The sequence below is a fragment of the Anomaloglossus baeobatrachus genome, chromosome 3 (genome assembly GCF_048569485.1).
Source record: "Anomaloglossus baeobatrachus isolate aAnoBae1 chromosome 3, aAnoBae1.hap1, whole genome shotgun sequence".
Taxonomy (NCBI): Eukaryota; Metazoa; Chordata; class Amphibia; order Anura; family Aromobatidae; genus Anomaloglossus; species Anomaloglossus baeobatrachus.
This window is the reverse complement of record NC_134355.1, coordinates 502,854,070-502,871,844: the sequence shown is the minus strand read 5'-3', so window position 1 is coordinate 502,871,844 and position 17,775 is coordinate 502,854,070. Positions and strand designations below refer to the sequence as shown.

The 17,775-nt window shown below is 52.5% G+C and overlaps 1 long non-coding RNA gene across 1 annotated transcript; it reads left to right on the top strand.

Moving 5' to 3' along the window:
• The first annotated feature begins 8,160 nt into the window (after positions 1-8,160).
• Positions 8,161-14,576, top strand: LOC142295469 (uncharacterized). The gene is made up of 3 exons (XR_012751465.1): positions 8,161-8,231; positions 11,307-11,388; positions 13,239-14,576. It is a non-coding gene; the product is annotated as an uncharacterized LOC142295469 (long non-coding RNA).
• Positions 14,577-17,775: the final 3,199 nt, after the last annotated feature.

Genomic DNA, 17,775 nt, shown 5'->3' with positions numbered 1-17,775 from the left:
CACACAATAAAAGCTATTCTCACCTCTCCTCCATTCCCGCGGTGCCTCAAGCTGCTTCTTGCAGTCCGCAGTCACACAGACCCCTCCTTAATAGTGTTCGGTGTACGGAGCAGCAGGATGTTGTCATGGATTTTCTGCATTTGAATGCTTTACGCGCCATAAAGCATTCAACTGCAGTAAAGCGCTGACAGTAGAAGCGGTGGCCCCGGACAGCTGAGTATACAGCAGTGTGTGTGAGTATGTGTGAGTGAAGACATACAGTATGTGTGTGTATGTGCTTGGTGTAACCATGTGTGTCTGCTATGTGTGTATATGTGCTCACGTGTGTGCGTGCATGTGTGGCGCCCTGGACTAGCCAGGTCGTCACAGGTAACACACACACACCTGTTACATCTCGTGGCTCTCCTGAGGCAAGGACTGAGGCAGTCTCCCATTCCTTGCCTGCCACGAGCACTCCTGCTCAGCAGCGCCGAAGGTCTGCCAGACTGCGCGGTGTGCAGGAGATACCTTCTCAGAGAGGCAGCAGAAGGGTGACACCTAGTGGTTCTCCTGTTACAAGGAGTGAAGCGGTCTCCCATTCCTGGCCTGCCGCAGACTCTCCTGCTCAGCGGCCCCGAAGGTCTGCGAGGCTGCACAATGTGCAGAGGTTTACTGCTCAGGGAAGCAGTGAGATTCCTGATATCTCTGCACATTGTGAGACCGAGGATCCCGCCTCTATTTCCCAGAGGCAGGAGGGTGAGCATGTGCAATGCGTGGTGGGTCCTGATTCGCTCACTGACGTCACACGGCTTGATGACAAGGCTGGTGACGTGGTGAATCCTGACTGGCCAGGCTGGGACGTCGTGGACCCTGATTGGGTCAAGTCCGTCATCTCCGCCTCGCACCCGCCCTCGGGTGGAGCTGCACCTCCTTAAAAGCTCCCCCTGCCATCATGGTGGCGCGCGACCGTCCTTCTATGTTTGGATGTCTGGCAGCGTGCTGCCACGCCACTGCTCAGGCATTACTGTCTCTTGTGGGCTTGGCCCTTGCTGCTCTGGCAGTACCTCGTTTGCAGGCCGTGTTCCTGCCCCAGGTGAGCTCCTCAAGTCTCCATTGGACTCACCTGGTTATTGAAAGCACACGTGCGTGGGCACCTCTGTGCTACCCTCGGGCCATATTCTCGTGACTTCCACTGGCACACGTGCGTGGGCACCTCTGTGCTTCCCCGTGCAACAGGTACACCGAGCCGTGAGATCTGTGCCATACAACCCTCACGGGTTAGGGCAGATCGGTGTACATAGATCGTCTGTGACATTCCAGACGATCGCTAGCAGCAACCCGCTCACTCTTCACCCACCATAGCGGCGGTCCCTTACACCGCACAGTGGACCTTGACCGGCGGAAACAGTCCATTTCCCATCTTGGCACGCTTCCCCGGGTCCCCCTCGTAACATTACGGTCGCGCCAAAGGTCTGGCTATGGCTGAAGAGCAGCAGCAGTTGCTGCGTTATGTGCAGCAGTTGGAGTCACGATTGGCAGCAGTGGAGCAGTCTTCCTCCGATAAGACTACTCTGACGACAGTCGCCACCCAGGCGGCTACCCAGGCTGTGCTATTGGGCGGAAGGTCTCCTCGCCTTGCGCTTCCAGAGCGCTTTAGCGGCAACAGCTCTGAGTGCCGTGGTTTTATAAACCAGGTTACCACCTACTTAGAGCTGTCCGCGACTCTTTACGCTACCGAGAAGGCGAAGGTAGCCTTCGTCCAGTCCCTGCTCACAGGGAGAGCGCTGAAGTGGTCCACGCCGTTGTGGGAGCGCGGAGATCGTGTGGTGAATAACTTAGCAGCTTATCTTGGGGCCATGAGAATGGTGTTCCTCGGGCCTCAAGTCACCCACGATTCCGCGCTGCGCCTCCTACGACTTCGGCAAGGGTCTGCTTCAGTCGGGGACTTTGCTGTACACTTTAGGACACTGGCCGCAGAGCTGGACTGGCCGGATAAGGTCCTTGTCCCTGTGTTTTGGGAGGGCCTGGCAGGGTTTGTCAAAGACGCACTGGCCACACGTGAGGTGCCTGCCACTTTAGAGTCCTTGATTCAGGTTGCCTCTCGCATAGACATCCGCCAGGCGGAGCGAAGGCTCGAGGTCTCTTCAGCACCCACGTCTTCTCGGCCTAAAAAGCGTCTGACTCCCGTCTTCCATCAGACAGGTCCCCCAGCCAGTCCTGTAGGCGACTCCGTGGAGTCAATGGAGGTGTCCAAGGTGGTCTCCTCTGCCCCAGGTTCTAGGTCTTGTGTCATCTGCTTTTCCTGTGGGCAGAGGGGACACATAGCTACCCGATGTCCCAAACCGTCGGGAAAAGACAGCGTCTAGTTTCTATCAGAGGGGGGACTCTAGACGCTACTTCTCCCTCTAGGTTGACTATCAGCGCCCAGTTGCAGTTCGGCACTACTCTCTTCTCTGCCCTGGCTTGCTTGGACTCAGGCGCTGAAGGCAATTTCATCTCGACCTCCCTGGCAACCCGATACTCAGTTCCCCTGGTTCTGTTGCCCAAGCCACTCAGGGTCCGGGTAGTCGACGGGTCCATACTACTCGATCCTATCACCCAGATCACCATCCCTCTCAGGATGGATGTACCACCGGGACACCATGAGCAGGTGTCCTTCCTGGTGCTTCCAGGGGGGACGGATGAGATCCTACTGGGCCTTCCCTGGTTGAGACAGCATGCTCCTATACTCAACTGGGCAACAGGGGAGATCTCATCCTGGGCAGGATCCTGTAGAGAGCACCTCGTGACTACCGAACCACCCGCTACCATTAGGTCGGTTGGGTCCTCAGGGAATACTGAGGGGCCGGGTTTACCGACACCTTATGAGGCCTACAGGGATGTCTTTTCCAAAAGGGCCGCAGATACTCTTCCTCCCCACCGGCCATATGATTGCTGAATAGACCTGAAGCCAGGCTCCGAGCCCCCCAGGGGCAGAGTGTATCCACTCTCTGCTCCAGAGACGGAGGCTATGTCCAAATATATTCAGGACAGCCTGGCGAAGGGGTTCATTCGCAAGTCTATTTCACCGGCTGGTGCAGGGTTCTTTTTTGTGCAGAAGAAGGAAGGGGATCTGCGCCCCTGTATCGATTACAGGGGATTAAATGCAATCACAATCAAGAACAAATACCCTTTGCCCCTCATTACTGAGCTATTTGATCGATTCCGCGGGGCAAAGGTCTTCACAAAGCTGGATCTACGCGGGGCGTATAATCTAGTGCGAGTCCGAAAGGGCGATGAGTGGAAGACCGCCTTTAACACCAGGGACGGTCACTACGAGTATCTAGTAATGCCCTTCGGACTCTACAATGCCCCCGCCGTATTTCAAGACTTTGTGAATGACATTTTACGGGATTTGTATCTTTCCGTGGTTGCATACCTGGATGACATTCTTATCTTCTCCCCCGATCTTACCACCCATCGGAGGGATGTCATCCGAGTACTTAAGAGGCTCCGCACCCATTCGTTATATGCTAAGCTGGAAAAGTGCGTTTTTGAACAGGAATCCTTGCCGTTCCTGGGGTACATAGTGTCCAGTCAGGGGTTAGCAATGGATCCGGGGAAGTTGGAGACAGTGATGAACTGGCCTGAGCCCCGCTCGCTGAAGGCGATCCAGCGATTCTTGGGGTTTATCAATTATTATCGCCAGTTCATTCCCAACTTCTCGACGGTGGCAGCACCCATCATTGCCCTTACTCGCAAGGGCGCTAATCCCAAAGCATGGACACGGGAAACGGTAGAGGCATTTCACACTCTCAAAACTCACTTCTCCAGAGCTCCCATCCTTCATCGTCCAGACATCTCCAAACCCTTCCTACTGGAGGTAGACGCCTCTTCGGTCGGTGCAGGTGCAGTCCTGTACCAGAAAAACGAACGAGGAAGGAAACATCCGTGTTTCTTTTTCTCCAAGAACTTTTCTCCGGCCGAGAGGAACTACTCCATAGGGGATAGGGAGTTACTGGCGATGAAACTAGCATTCCAGGAATGGCGGCATCTCCTGGAGGGTGCGAAGCATCCATTTGAGGTTTTTTCTGACCACAAAAACCTCACATACCTCCAGACAGCACAACGCCTGAACCCAAGGCAGGCCCGTTGGTCTTTATTCTTCTCCCGGTTCCGCTTTATTATCCGCCACCTGGCCGGTGAGAAGAACGTACGGGCCGATGCCTTGTCACCTTGTATGGTTGTGTTGGAGGAGGACGAGGAGGAGCCTCGTCTTATACTACCCCCGGACAGCTTGAGGATGGTCACTCCCACTTCTTTGGACCAGGTGCCACCTGGCAAAACCCTCGTTCCCCCTGAACTACGGAACGAGGTGCTATCGTGGGCCCATGCCTCCAAGGTCGGGGGTCACTTCGGGGTCAAAAGGACCAGAGACCTGGTGACCAGGCATTATTGGTGGCCGAGACTACCCCAGGACATACAGGAATATGTGGGAGCCTGTATGTCGTGTGCTCGGAATAAGCCGTCCCGGCAGAGACCGGCAGGTCTTCTTCACCCACTGCCAGTGCCGGATCGTCCCTGGGAAGTGGTAGGGATGGACTTCCTGGGAGATCTGCCCAAGTCAGCAGGGCACAGGGTCGTATGGGTCATCACGGACCACTTCTCTAAAATGGTCCACTTGGTGCCTCTCCCACGACTCCCGACGTCACGTGCTCTCGCCACCTTGTTCATTCGGCATGTATTTAGGTTGCATGGCATGCCTGACAAGGTGGTGAGCGACCGGGGTCCCCAGTTCGCGTCTCGCTTCTGGAGAGAGCTCTGTAAGCTCCTGAAGATAGAGTTGAACATCTCCTCCGCATACCATCCCGAGACCAATGGACTAGTGGAGAGGACTAATCAGACCTTGGTAACTTACCTCCGCCATTTTATATCCGCGCACCACGACAACTGGGCTAACCTCCTTCCTTGGGCCGAATTTGCCATTAACAATTCGGTCCATGAATCCTCTGGCCAGACTCCGTTCCTACTCAATAACGGACAACATCCCAGAATCCCGGTTCCGATGCCCATTACGTCACCCGATACTAGAGTGGAGGATTGGGCGACCAAGGCCCGGGAGATCTGGGATGACACCCAAGAGGCTCTTAAAAGGGCTAAAGACCGGATGGTGACAACGGCTGATGTTCGCCGCCGCCCTGCACCATCCTTCGCCCCTGGTGACCTAGTATGGCTGTCCTCTAAGAATGTTAACCTACGGGTACAGGCAGCCAAATTCGCCCCTAGGTATCTGGGTCCGTTTAAAGTACTACAGCAGGTAAACCCAGTGGCATATCGACTCCAGCTCCCTCCACGCTGGGCTATAGCCAACACCTTTCACGTGTCCCTCCTGAAACCCGTACGACTTAATAAATTCTCGGGGTCCCTGCCGGCTCAAACCGACTCCCCGTCCGACGACCCTGAGGTGGCAAAACTTGTGGAGACAAAAGTCATACAGGGCAAGAGGTACTACCTCGTGGAGTGGGCCGGCTGTGGTCCAGAGCATAGATCCTGGGAGTTGGAGGATCATATCCGCGCCCCGGGTTTGATAGCGGCCTTCGAGCTCGGACAGGGGGGGGGGCCTAGACAGGGGGGTAATGTTACATCTCGTGGCTCTCCTGAGGCAAGGACTGAGGCAGTCTCCCATTCCTTGCCTGACACGAGCACTCCTGCTCAGCAGCGCCGAAGGTCTGCCAGACTGCGCGGTGTGCAGGAGATACCTTCTCAGAGAGGCAGCAGAAGGGTGACACCTAGTGGTTCTCCTGTTACAAGGAGTGAAGCGGTCTCCCATTCCTGGCCTGCCGCAGACTCTCCTGCTCAGCGGCCCCGAAGGTCTGCGAGGCTGCACAATGTGCAGAGGTTTACTGCTCAGGGAAGCAGTGAGATTCCCGTTATCTCTGCACATTGTGAGACCGAGGATCCCGCCTCTATTTCCCAGAGGCAGGAGGGTGAGCATGTGCAATGCGTGGTGGGTCCTGATTCGCTCACTGACGTCACGCGGCTTGATGACAAGGCTGGTGACGTGGTGAATCCTGACTGGCCAGGCTGGGACGTCGTGGACCCTGATTGGGTCAAGTCCGTCATCTCCGCCTCGCACCCGCCCTCGGGTGGAGCTGCACCTCCTTAAAAGCTCCCCCTGCCATCATGGCGGCGCGCGACCGTCCTTCTATGTTTGGATGTCTGGCAGCGTGCTGCCACGCCACTGCTCAGGCATTACTGTCTCTTGTGGGCTTGGCCCTTGCTGCTCTGGCAGTACCTCGTTTGCAGGCCGTGTTCCTGCCTTGCTGCTCCGGCAGTACCCCCATCAACAGGCCGTGTTCCTGTCCCAGGTGAGCTCCTCAAGTCTCCATTGGACTCACCTGGTTATTGAAAGCACACGTGCGTGGGCACCTCTGTGCTACCCTCGGGCCATATTCTCGTGACTTCCACTGGCACACGTGCGTGGGCACCTCTGTGCTTCCCCGTGCAACAGGTACACCGAGCCGTGAGATCTGTGCCATACAACCCTCACGGGTTAGGGCAGATCGGTGTACATAGATCGTCTGTGACATTCCAGACGATCGCTAGCAGCAACCCGCTCACTCTTCACCCACCATAGCGGCGGTCCCTTACACCGCACAGTGGACCTTGACCGGCGGAAGCAGTCCATTTCCCATCTTGGCACGCTTCCCCGGGTCCCCCTCGTAACACACACCCCCACCCCCACTAGACAGTTACATTAGCCAAACACAAAACCCTTGTTGCCTCCCTCCAGGGTCTGATGTTCACACCGGGTGGGGCGGAGCCAAGCGGTTGGCCCCGCCCACCGAGGAGTTCACAGGCCTGGAGGCGGGAAAAGGAGCAGTTAGAGTTTGGAGTTTAGTCCAGGAGGTTGAAGTGAGAGGAGTAAAGTGAAGAGTGTCTGGGTTTGTGGCCCAGGCACTGACAACAAGGTTGGCAGACGGTGGTGGCCGTCTGCAGTAGTGGTGGATCAACGCGGAATCGTAGGACCGGGGTCGGGCGGTGGCCCGCCGGTACCGACCGGGGAGCGAAGTGAAGCCAGCACACACAGGCAGGGCCATCGGACCCCGACTAGGCTTGGAGTTGCCGTCAACAGTCAAATCCGAGTGTGACAGGAACCCCAGGGGTTTCCTAACAACCAAAGACCCGTTAGAAGGCAACCGTCCGCACCGTGAGGGTATACAGCTACCGCCAAAGGCTAGAGACCCAAGGGCCAGCGCCTGCGGGCAAACGAGCTCCTCCGGCATCCATACACCGGGGAGCGGACTACCGTTGGGGACCCATCGTAGTCAAGACAGTACACAAAGGTGCAGGGAAAGACAGCCACCATCACCTGTCCGGGGAGAGACACTGCAGCCAGCTGCAGGACCCGTCCATCCAGCCGTTTGGTTTACCGCAGACTTTGTGCACCTTTTGCTGAGTGAGTACACCCGTGCCATCCGGCACCGCGCCGCGCTGTCCCTGCAACCCTGCACCTCACCTACCCTGCCTCCCCATCACACCACCCGCCCCCGGGACCACCAACCCCTACCCACGGAGGGGGAAAACAACATCCCAGCTGCTCCCTACCATCGCTCCCGGGATCCCCGTCATCAGCAGCGGTGGTGCCCATCTTCACCACAACCCGTGGATGGCGTCACGGACTAAATCCCCAAACTAACTACCCCCTTTTCAGTCACGGGCGAGGAGCGCCGCTTGAGTCCCCGGATCCGGCCCACCACTCGAGCCACCAAGCAGCAGCAGCGCCGGACCCGAGCGTTAGCGAGCGCAGCTCCCCGCCGCCCGCGACACATGCAGTGAGGACGTGGAAGCTGGAGCATCAGTCAAACTGCGCCCGTGCAACTGACGGTGTATGTGTATGTATGTATGTATGTATGTATGTATGTATGTATATATATATATATATATATATATATATATATATATATATATAAAAATGTAGGAGAATTGGGATTCAGCAAAAGGATGAAATTTCACTAGAATTATAAAAAGCTACTTCTTTATTGATCCACTATCTATATATATAATTGCCTTATTCTGTCTGTCTGTCTGTCTGTCTGTCATGCTCCGAAATTGTGTCCTTACGGGGACACAAAGCTGATTGGCCGCTGGGCTCGCCATGGCCCCGCCCCCCCACACGGATTGGCCTCTCGCCCCGGCTCTCTGCAGGCCCCGCCCCCCTCACGCAATGCACGCTCGCTGTGGCCCAACTGACACGGGGCTCCGATTCCCAGGTGAGTACACACACACGCATCAGATCACACTCACTCTCACACACACCTCACACATCACAACATCCTGGGATATCGCTTGCTTCTACACCGGCTCCGTCAGGATCCCGGCAGCGCCACACATAACCTTGCGATGCTGGGATCTTAACGGAGGCCGTGAAAGCTGGTAACCATTATACACATCGGGTAACTAAGGTCCCTTAGTTACCCGATGTGTATCATAGTTACCAGTGTACACCGGCTCACACTCACTCTCATACACACCTCACACACATCACATCGCATCCACACATCAAGGTCCTGCAGCTGCGGAACATACATAACATAACAGCACACACATAACAGCACACACATACACACACACAAATCAGATCACACTCACTCACACACATCACATCGCATCCAAATACTCACAACATCCTGGGATATCGCTTGCTTCTCAGCGGCGATATTGTGCTGTGAGCTTCCAGGACCTGACGGAGGATCACATGGCCAGAAGCATGTGATATCCCCGGAAGTTGTGAGTATCAGCGCGTATGTGCAATATCGTCAGTGTCTGTGTGTGTGAGTGGATGCGATCGGGTGTGTGTGAGTGGATGCGATCGGGTGTGTGTGAGTGGATGCGATCGGGTGTGTGTGAGTAGATGCGATCGGGTGTGTGTGAGTGGATGCGATCGGTTGTGTGTGTGAGTGGATGCGATCGGTTGTGTGGGTGAGTGGATGCGATCGGTTGTGTGGGTGAGTGGATGCGATCGGTTGTGTGGGTGAGTGGATGCGATCGGTTGTGTGGGTGAGTGGATGCGATCGGGTGTGGGTGAGTGTCGGCAGAGGAGCACGGCGTGCTGGAGGAGGCTGGGAGCAGAGAGGCTGATCTTGGGGAAGGCTGGGAGGGGGAGGCTGATGCTGAGGGAGGCTGGAAGGAGAGAGGCTGAGCAAACGTGCTCCATCCGCCATACTGCGCACTCCCCATCGTGCTGCATCCCCCATGCTGCGCACTCCCAAACGTGGTCCATCCGCCATGCTACGCACTCCCAAACGTGGTCCATCCGCCATGCTGCGCACTCCCAAACGTGCTCCATCCGCCATGCTGCGCACTCCCAAACGTGCTCCATCCGCCATACTGCGCACTCCCAAACGTGCTCCATCCGCCATACTGCGCACTCCCCATCGTGCACCATCCGGCATGCTGCGCACTCCCAAGCGGATGGAGCATGATGAGGGGTGCGCAGCATGGCGGATGGAGCACGTTTGGGAGTGCGCAGCATGGCGGATGGAGCACGTTTGGGAGTGCGCAGCATGACGGATGGAGCACGTTTGGGAGTGCGCAGCATGACGGATGGAGCACGTTTGGGAGTGCGCAGCATGCCGAATGGTGCACGATGGGGAGTGCGCAGTATGGCGGATGGAGCACGTTTGGGAGTGCGCAGTATGGCGGATGGAGCACGTTTGGGAGTGCGCAGCATGGCGGATGGAGCACGTTTGGGAGTGCGCAGCATGGCGGATGGACCACGTTTGGGAGTGCGCAGCATGGCGGATGGAGCACGTTTGGGAGTGCGCAGCATGGCGGATGGAGCACGTTTGGGAGTGCGCAGCATGGCGGATGGAGCACGTTTGGGAGTGCGCAGCATGGCGGATGGAGCACGTTTGGGAGTGCGCAGCATGCCGGATGGTGCACGATGGGGAGTGCGCAGCATGGCGGATGGAGCACGATGGGGAGTGCGCAGCATGGCGGATGGAGCACGTTTGGGAGTGCGCAGCATGGCGGATGGAGCACGTTTGGGAGTGCGCAGCATGGCGGATGGACCACGTTTGGGAGTGCGCAGCATGGCGGATGGACCACGTTTGGGAGTGCGCAGCATGGCGGATGGAGCACGTTTGGGAGTGCGCAGCATGGCGGGTGGAGCACGTTTGGGAGTGCGCAGCATGGCGGATGGAGCATGATAGGGGGTGCGCAGCATGGCGGATGGAGCACGTTTGGGAGTGCGCAGCATGGCGGATGGAGCACGTTTGGGAGTGTGCAGCATGGCGGATAGAGCACGATGGGGAGTGCGCAGCATGGCGGATGGAGCACGTTTGGGAGTGCGCAGCATGGGGGATGCAGCACGATGGGGAGTGCGCAGTATGGCGGATGGAGCACGTTTGGGAGTGCGCAGCATGGCGGATGGACCACGTTTGGGAGTGCGCAGCATGGCGGATGGAGCACGTTTGGGAGTGCGCAGCATGGGGGATGCAACACGATGGGGGGTGCGCAGCATGGGGGATGGAGCACGATGGGAGGTGCACACCTCCCCCCAACACACACACACACGCGCACTGCACAACACACACACACTAGGAATCACAAACAACGCCCTACACAGACACCCACACACACAGACAACGCTGCACACACAAATATACGCACATACTGCACAACACACACATTGCTCAAAACATACCTCCCCCCAAAACACACCACACACACACAAACCGCACAACACACACACACACACAACGCTACAGACACACAGCGCTCCACAAACAACGCAACACACATACAACACCGCTCTCACCCCCCGCGACACTCAGAACATGTACAGCGCCCTACACAAACACTTGGTAACTACACACAACAACATCTATATATATATATATATATATATATATATATATATATATATATATATATAAACAAAAATCATACATGAACTACACAATACGTAAATTCTAGAATACCCGATGCGTAGAATCGGGCCACCTTCTAGTGTAATATAAAAGTATAAGGGTATAATGTGTGGGGGGCGGAGCCGCGGGTATAATGTGCGGTGAGCGGAGCTGCGGGTAAAATGTGCGGGGGGTGGAGCCCCGGGTATAATATGCGGGAGGCGGAGCCGTGGGTATAATGTGCGGGGGCGGAGCTGAGGTTGTAATGTGTGTGGGGCGGAGCCGCGGGTATAATGTGCAGGGGATGGAGCCGCATGTGTAATATGCGGGGGGGCAGAACCGCGTGTGTAATGTGGAGGGGAGGGGGGTCGCGTGTGTAATGTGCGGGGGTGGAGCCGTGTGTGGATCTGCGGGTGATGTGTGTAACTTGCACAGGTGCAGTTCGAACTACAGATGCACAACTGACAGTGGCGTGGTGCATGATGGAATAGGAGAACAGACAAAAACTGGTGATTATGTAAGTAGATTTACCCTATAACTGTCACATTCATCCCAGTTGCAGGGCAACATCAGCCTTCTGGCTGCACTACTGAGCTGATCTGAGTCTGTTATGACCCAGCAGCTCCTGCTCCCTCCTAGCACCTGGCAATCATGATTACTGGGGCCAGAGGAAAAAGCACTGTCAGTTTCTCCTAATCTGTATTCCTTCAGAGGTATGTATACAACTGTATACAACAATTAGAAAGGCAGAGATGGTAATATACCGTTTCTGCCATCTTTATGAGGGATCTAACTATATCTCAGAGGTGGCACTGTGCCCTAGAATGATATTGCAGCTTACTATGCAATGACATATTAGAGCATTATTGCAGAGTATTATGTGAACTGTCCGGTCATTTAACGTCTGTGGACATACTGGAGGTAGCTAAAGGGGTAGTCCACTACAAAGTATAGTGGCTATATTGATGTAAAGCTGTGATAGAAGGCTTTTTCTAAATACCTTCTGTTCTCAATTCTGCCTGTGAGTGCCGCTATCGCTGTCTGCTCATCCTGTGACCCGGGCTGCAGTGACCTGTGATGTCCAGTGATGTCACGTCAACTTCTGGAATTGGAAGTTGACCCAGCATCACCGAGGTGGGAGTCAGTCTCCGTGAGTGACTGGAACACCATTCTAAGTCTGAACTGGGTGCAAAAACGTGAAAAAACATCACTATATGTAGAGAAGGTATGCACACCAGTGACTATGCAAGGGGAATACATGTAATAGCAGAAACTGCTGTGTGAATACTGGCCTGAAAAATACAATAGCTACATGTAAAAATGAAATTGGAATCTGCATTACTGCCATGAAATATGAATAAAGAGAAATTTAGCTATTGAATTGATCAATGCAACAGAGCCCCATAACCTGTTCACAGTATTCTCTTATTTTTGGGGTCCCTAGCTAATGTGTGTCCTCTCATGCAGTTAAAAAAACTTACCATGTATGGGAAGCTGAGACCCAGGCTATATAGGTATAATGTGGACCGGCAAGGTATGGGTGGGGTCGGGTTCACAAACGAAAGACTACTAACAAATAAAGAAATAACGTTTGGAACACCATTGTAAGTCTGAACTGGGTGCAAAAACCTAAAAACAAAATCACTATATGCATTTTTGCATGTAGCTATTGTATTTTTCAGGCCAGTATTCACACAGCAGTTTCTGCTATTACATGTATTCCCCTTGCATAGTAACTGGTGTGCATACCTTCTCTCCATATAATAATATCCGTGAGTGACTGGGCTGTGGGTGGAATTTCACCGTACATCACAGCCCAGCATCGCAACTGCTTACTGCGCTCTGCGGTAAAGGAGAGAATGCGCAAGATGATGGGCAGTGACGTGGGAGGAAATTCCGCTCACAGCCAGTCACTCAAGGAGACTGGGTCCCGCCTCGGTGATGCCGAGTCAACTTCCAATTCCAGAAGTTGACGTGACATCACTGGACATCAGAGATCACTGCAGCCCGGGTCATGGGATGGGGATGAGCGGACAGCGATAGCGCCACTCACAGGCAGAATTGACAACAGAAGGTATTTAGAAAAAGTCTTCTGTCTCAGCTTTACATCGATGTGGCCACTTTGCTTTGTAGTGGACCACCTCTTTAAGGTGTAACATTGCTAAACACGTAGTAACAGTAAATATGTGCTGCAAATGAGGGTAGTTTTGGAGAATGCATTGTCTAATGAGTTTGAGGTTTTTGTGCCTACTTTTGCTATGGTAGTAGAACAGAAGATGGGGCGCTGTGGCTCATAATTTTATGTTTACTGCGTCTGCACATGCTTCACAGTTTACCTAAAGACTGACATCTTGACTAATTATACAGGTAATTTTTCCACATTGGAAGAGAACAGATATCCTTATACAAAGAAATCATTCTTCTGTGACAAAGAACAGAGACAGGAAAAATTCCTCTTTTGGATGAGTCGAGATTTTTCTCATGATAACCCTTCGCCTGCAGCAGCTTCTTCACGAATAATTGAAAATAGTGTGAAATATTTTTTTTTAGAAGTTGCAGAAATTACTACTGTCAATTACTGTGCTGGAGCGACTTCAGCCTTTGGACATGTTTTCCTTCAGGCTTCCACCATCTGTTTATATGCCTAATAACTAATTGAAATTTGACGATTATGAAGACTGAAATTGCTGCTGTAACACCCAACTATGGCCTCAGGCGTGTAGCTTACCAGACTTGTGTGCGACCTTCCTTTCACTGCTTGATGATACCCCAGGCATTTAGGGCGATATAAACAAGCACAATGCGATTACCGCCTCCACAGTAATTGATTGTTTCTTTTTCATATTATTTTATAACACGTGAAGTAAGAATTGAAGCCGAACTCCACACAAAACCTGTGAATTACATGCTGACTGCAGGTATAAGTAAAAGACTGGTGACTTAAGGTGGCTTTCCACGCTACGAGATCGCTAAAGCGATCTTGTTGGGGTCACGGAATTTGTGACGCACATCCGGCCGCTTTAGTGATGTCGTTGCATGTGACACCTATTAGCGATTTTGAATCGTAGCAAAAACGTTCAAAATCGCTAATCGGTGACATGCCCCCCTCTTCCCAAATATCATTGCTGCTGCAGTAACGATGTTGTTCCTCGTTTCTGCGGCAGCACACATCGCTCCGTGTGACACCGCAGGAACGAGGAACCTCTCCTTACCTGCGTCCCGCCAGCAATGAGGAAGGAAGGAGGTGGGCGGGATGTTTGTCTTGCTTATCTCCGCCCCTCCGCTTTGATTGGGCAGCCGCTTAGTTACGTCGCTCTGGCCGGCGAACCGCCCCCTTAGAAAGGAGGCAGTTTGCCGGTCACAACGACGTCGCAGAGCAGGTATGTGTGTGTGACGCTGCCGTAGCGATAATGTTCTCTACGGCAGCAATCACCACATATCGGCCGTACGATGGGGGCGGGTGCTATCACGCTCGACATCGCTAGCATCGGGTAGCGATGTCGCAGCGTGTAAAGCGGTCTTTAGGGAATGTTTACATATTGCGTGTTTTTTCCCACGAAAAAGGCAGAGGATTAGCAAGAAAAACGCGAATATTATGCCCACTTGTTCTGCGTTGTTTGTGTTTTTGCAGCTTTCTTTCACAAATTAAACTGAAATGCTGAAAGAATTGACATACTGTTTGAAAAAATAAAACAATCACACAAGGGAAAAAACACGTGTGAATGAGATTTTATACATTTAATTTATTTTCCTACTACTGTAAAACGCTGCATTTTTTTCTGCACATAAAGAAAAAATATAAGCAAAAAAATATTTAAAAAAGTAGCGTGTGAACAGATCCTTACATGATTCCAGAAAGTGATGGTCTCGGTGGGCTCAATAATCCTCTTTACCTAATAACGAAGAATAATGCTCAACAGTGTTAAAGGGGCTGCACATTTTTTTTTAAAAGGGGTAACATTTAAAATTGTGTTAATATAATAAAATTACATTACTTAGGTATTCTGAGCTGCTGCAAAGGTCCCTCCTGAGCCTTTAGTGATGGTAGATGGTATCATACCCACTGTTCACAATCACTGGCATTAGTGGTCACATGCCAACCTTACCAATGATGCCAGTGATTGGTAGCAACAGTCTTATGAATTATGGATGTGACATCATCACTACAGGACTCTCGGGCTACCACCTGAGCAGTGGGGGATTGAAAAGGTAAGCAATACCCATTTTATGTCACTTTTATTTTATATTGTGACTATCTATAACCCTTTTGTGATGTCTATTTAATATTTACCTGCTAAATACAGATAATGTAACCTTTACCTTTTACTTGGTAGTGTACTGATATTAAAGAGATATACCCCGCTAATGTGACAGGAAGTGAAATAATCAGTTCTGTGTCACAAAACATAATTTAAAATCTATTTAAACCCTTTGGTGACCACCAACATGACATAACTGACCAGAGACATAAGTGAATAGCATCCCCTAATGGGTGAAGATGTGTTATGTCAGCTGTGTACTATAGCTGAATCCCTGCTGCATCAGACACAATCGGTGTTGACACTGACTATGGCTGTTTAACCCCTTAGATACTGCTGTCAATAGTGACTGCGGCATATAGATGGTTAACAGTGTGGGGTACTCCTTCTATAAAGCCTAGCACACATGGCGAGTAATACGGAGCACGTGGAATGCGATAAAAAAAATCCCATTCCACTGGGCCCAATGTTACTCTATGGGGCAGCCATGAGCGATTATATTCTCAGCCCTAATCGGTCCGAAAAAAACAGTCGTAACAAGCATTCAAGTCTATGGGGCGAAAAAAACATTGCATTGCTCTCGCGTTACACCGGTGTAACGTGAGAACAGTGTGATTCTCGCATCAGCCGGCAACAGAGGAGATAGGGAGATAAATCCCTCCCTCTCCTCCACAGCGCCGACCCTCCCCTCTGCAACTGTGGTCTGATCGCACAATTGGACCACAGTCGCATGACACTCAGCTCCCGCTTTGCTGCAAGCATGAGGCAAGTGTCATGCGAGGACTCGCACAAATCCCCGTGTGGCCTCAGCCTAACCCCATCGCCATTCTGAGATCATGATCGTGCGGTCCTGATGGCTGCCAGTTCACGGCCAAGTTACGGCCTTAGTCTGACAGATATAGTGACCTGTTCAGAAGCTGGCAACATTTAGGTGGTAAAAATTAGTTTTTCTTTCCTGTGATGCCACTTTAATTCCTGAAAAGCAGCTGAAGGGTTAATAAACTACCTGACATCAGTTCTGAATGAAGCGCCCCTGAAGCCATCAGGGTGCTACAAGGTTCTGCATCCCCACCAGGATGCAGGGCCTACCCCATAGGGCCCCGGGAGACCAGTGTCGGTCACACACAAAAACTCCAGGTAATCCCAGTTTTCCCCAACAATCCCCCATACAATTGTACAGGGCTAGAGTCGGACCAATGGATGGCCGCCTAGAGGTGGAGCCAATCCAGTCCACTAGTTGACCAGGTGGGAGGGGCGGACTGAGGACAGGGAGTCAGATATTCTGAGGGAGTCGAGGAGTGAAGGTGGACGGGAGGAGATGTACTGACGCAGGGTTAACAGTGACCTGGTACCCTGGAGAGTAGTTGCCAGTGGAGTACTCCCAGAACTACGCACCAATGGGGTACAGGACCCTTGGACGGGAAGGAGCTCCAAGCCGACCTGTTAACACCTGCACAGCGAGGGGACCATCAAGATCTCGCTGACCTTAAGAATCCGAAGACTCAGTAGCAAAGGGAAAACCGGGAACAGGACCAGAGACTCCAACCCCACAGGGTTCACGCTACCGTCAGGCGGACAGAAGTGGACAAACGACCGGACAGGGACCCCCAGTTGCTCTACGCCATTTACGAAAGGCAGGTGCAGGGGAAGAAGGTACCAGATCACTACACTGGCACGAAGGGGACCTGGAGGTGAAAACAGCCGGCCTCGGGTAACCAGTTACCATCAACCAGCAGTGAGTAAAAAACAGTTGCACTAAACCTGTGTGGGGACTACCTTCTTCCGACGTCCGTCACATCAGGCCTGACCCTGCTTGTGGAGGGCCTACTATCCAGGCTGCAATTAACACCAGTCCCAGTAGTGACATTCTGCAGTGGTGGCTCCATCTAAATAGCCGCAACACCGCAAGTGGCGTCACGTATAAACACTAACCTAATTCCCCTGTAAATACACTCCCCATTACAAAAATGGCCCAGGGCACGGAACCGGGCAACGGCCACCACCGTGACATTCCCAATTTGACCAAAGGTCAGGAAATGAGGAAATGATGGGAATGTAATGCCTCTGTAGGTGAGGTGCTGGGGAGGAGAAAGAGTCCTGGTGGAGTAGTGGTGACAGTAGTGATGGCGGTGCCTACAGAAGCATTACACTCCCATTATTTCCTGACTTTTGGTCGAATTTGATATACTGCAAAAGTGTGGCACCTCACAGTGTGTCCTTGATGGCAGTCCGCCAGTGACCCATGTTGCCTCTCCTTTACCTTCACGCAAAACCTTGAAAAACGCTCTAGTAGCCGAAACGTCGGGTGTTTTGCTAAATTACTTGGTGCACTTTTTTGCAGATTATCAAAAAAATACTAATAAAAATATTCAAAATTACTATATTTGTCCACTATGTGAGTGCTGGGGTTCTTACTTCTTAGTTTGTCTATTTACCCCAATAGCACCTATTTACTTATAGTGGTTGAGCCTGGCTTACCCTGCCTAATAAAATATAATATGTCACGGAAAAACACTCTCAAAATCACTGGGATATGTTGAAATATTGTAGGGTTATTGACACAAAGTGACACGTCAGATTTAAAGGAACCTGGGAGATGCAATGTGCACTGAGAACCGCGAGCAGTTCTGGGTGCATATTGCTAG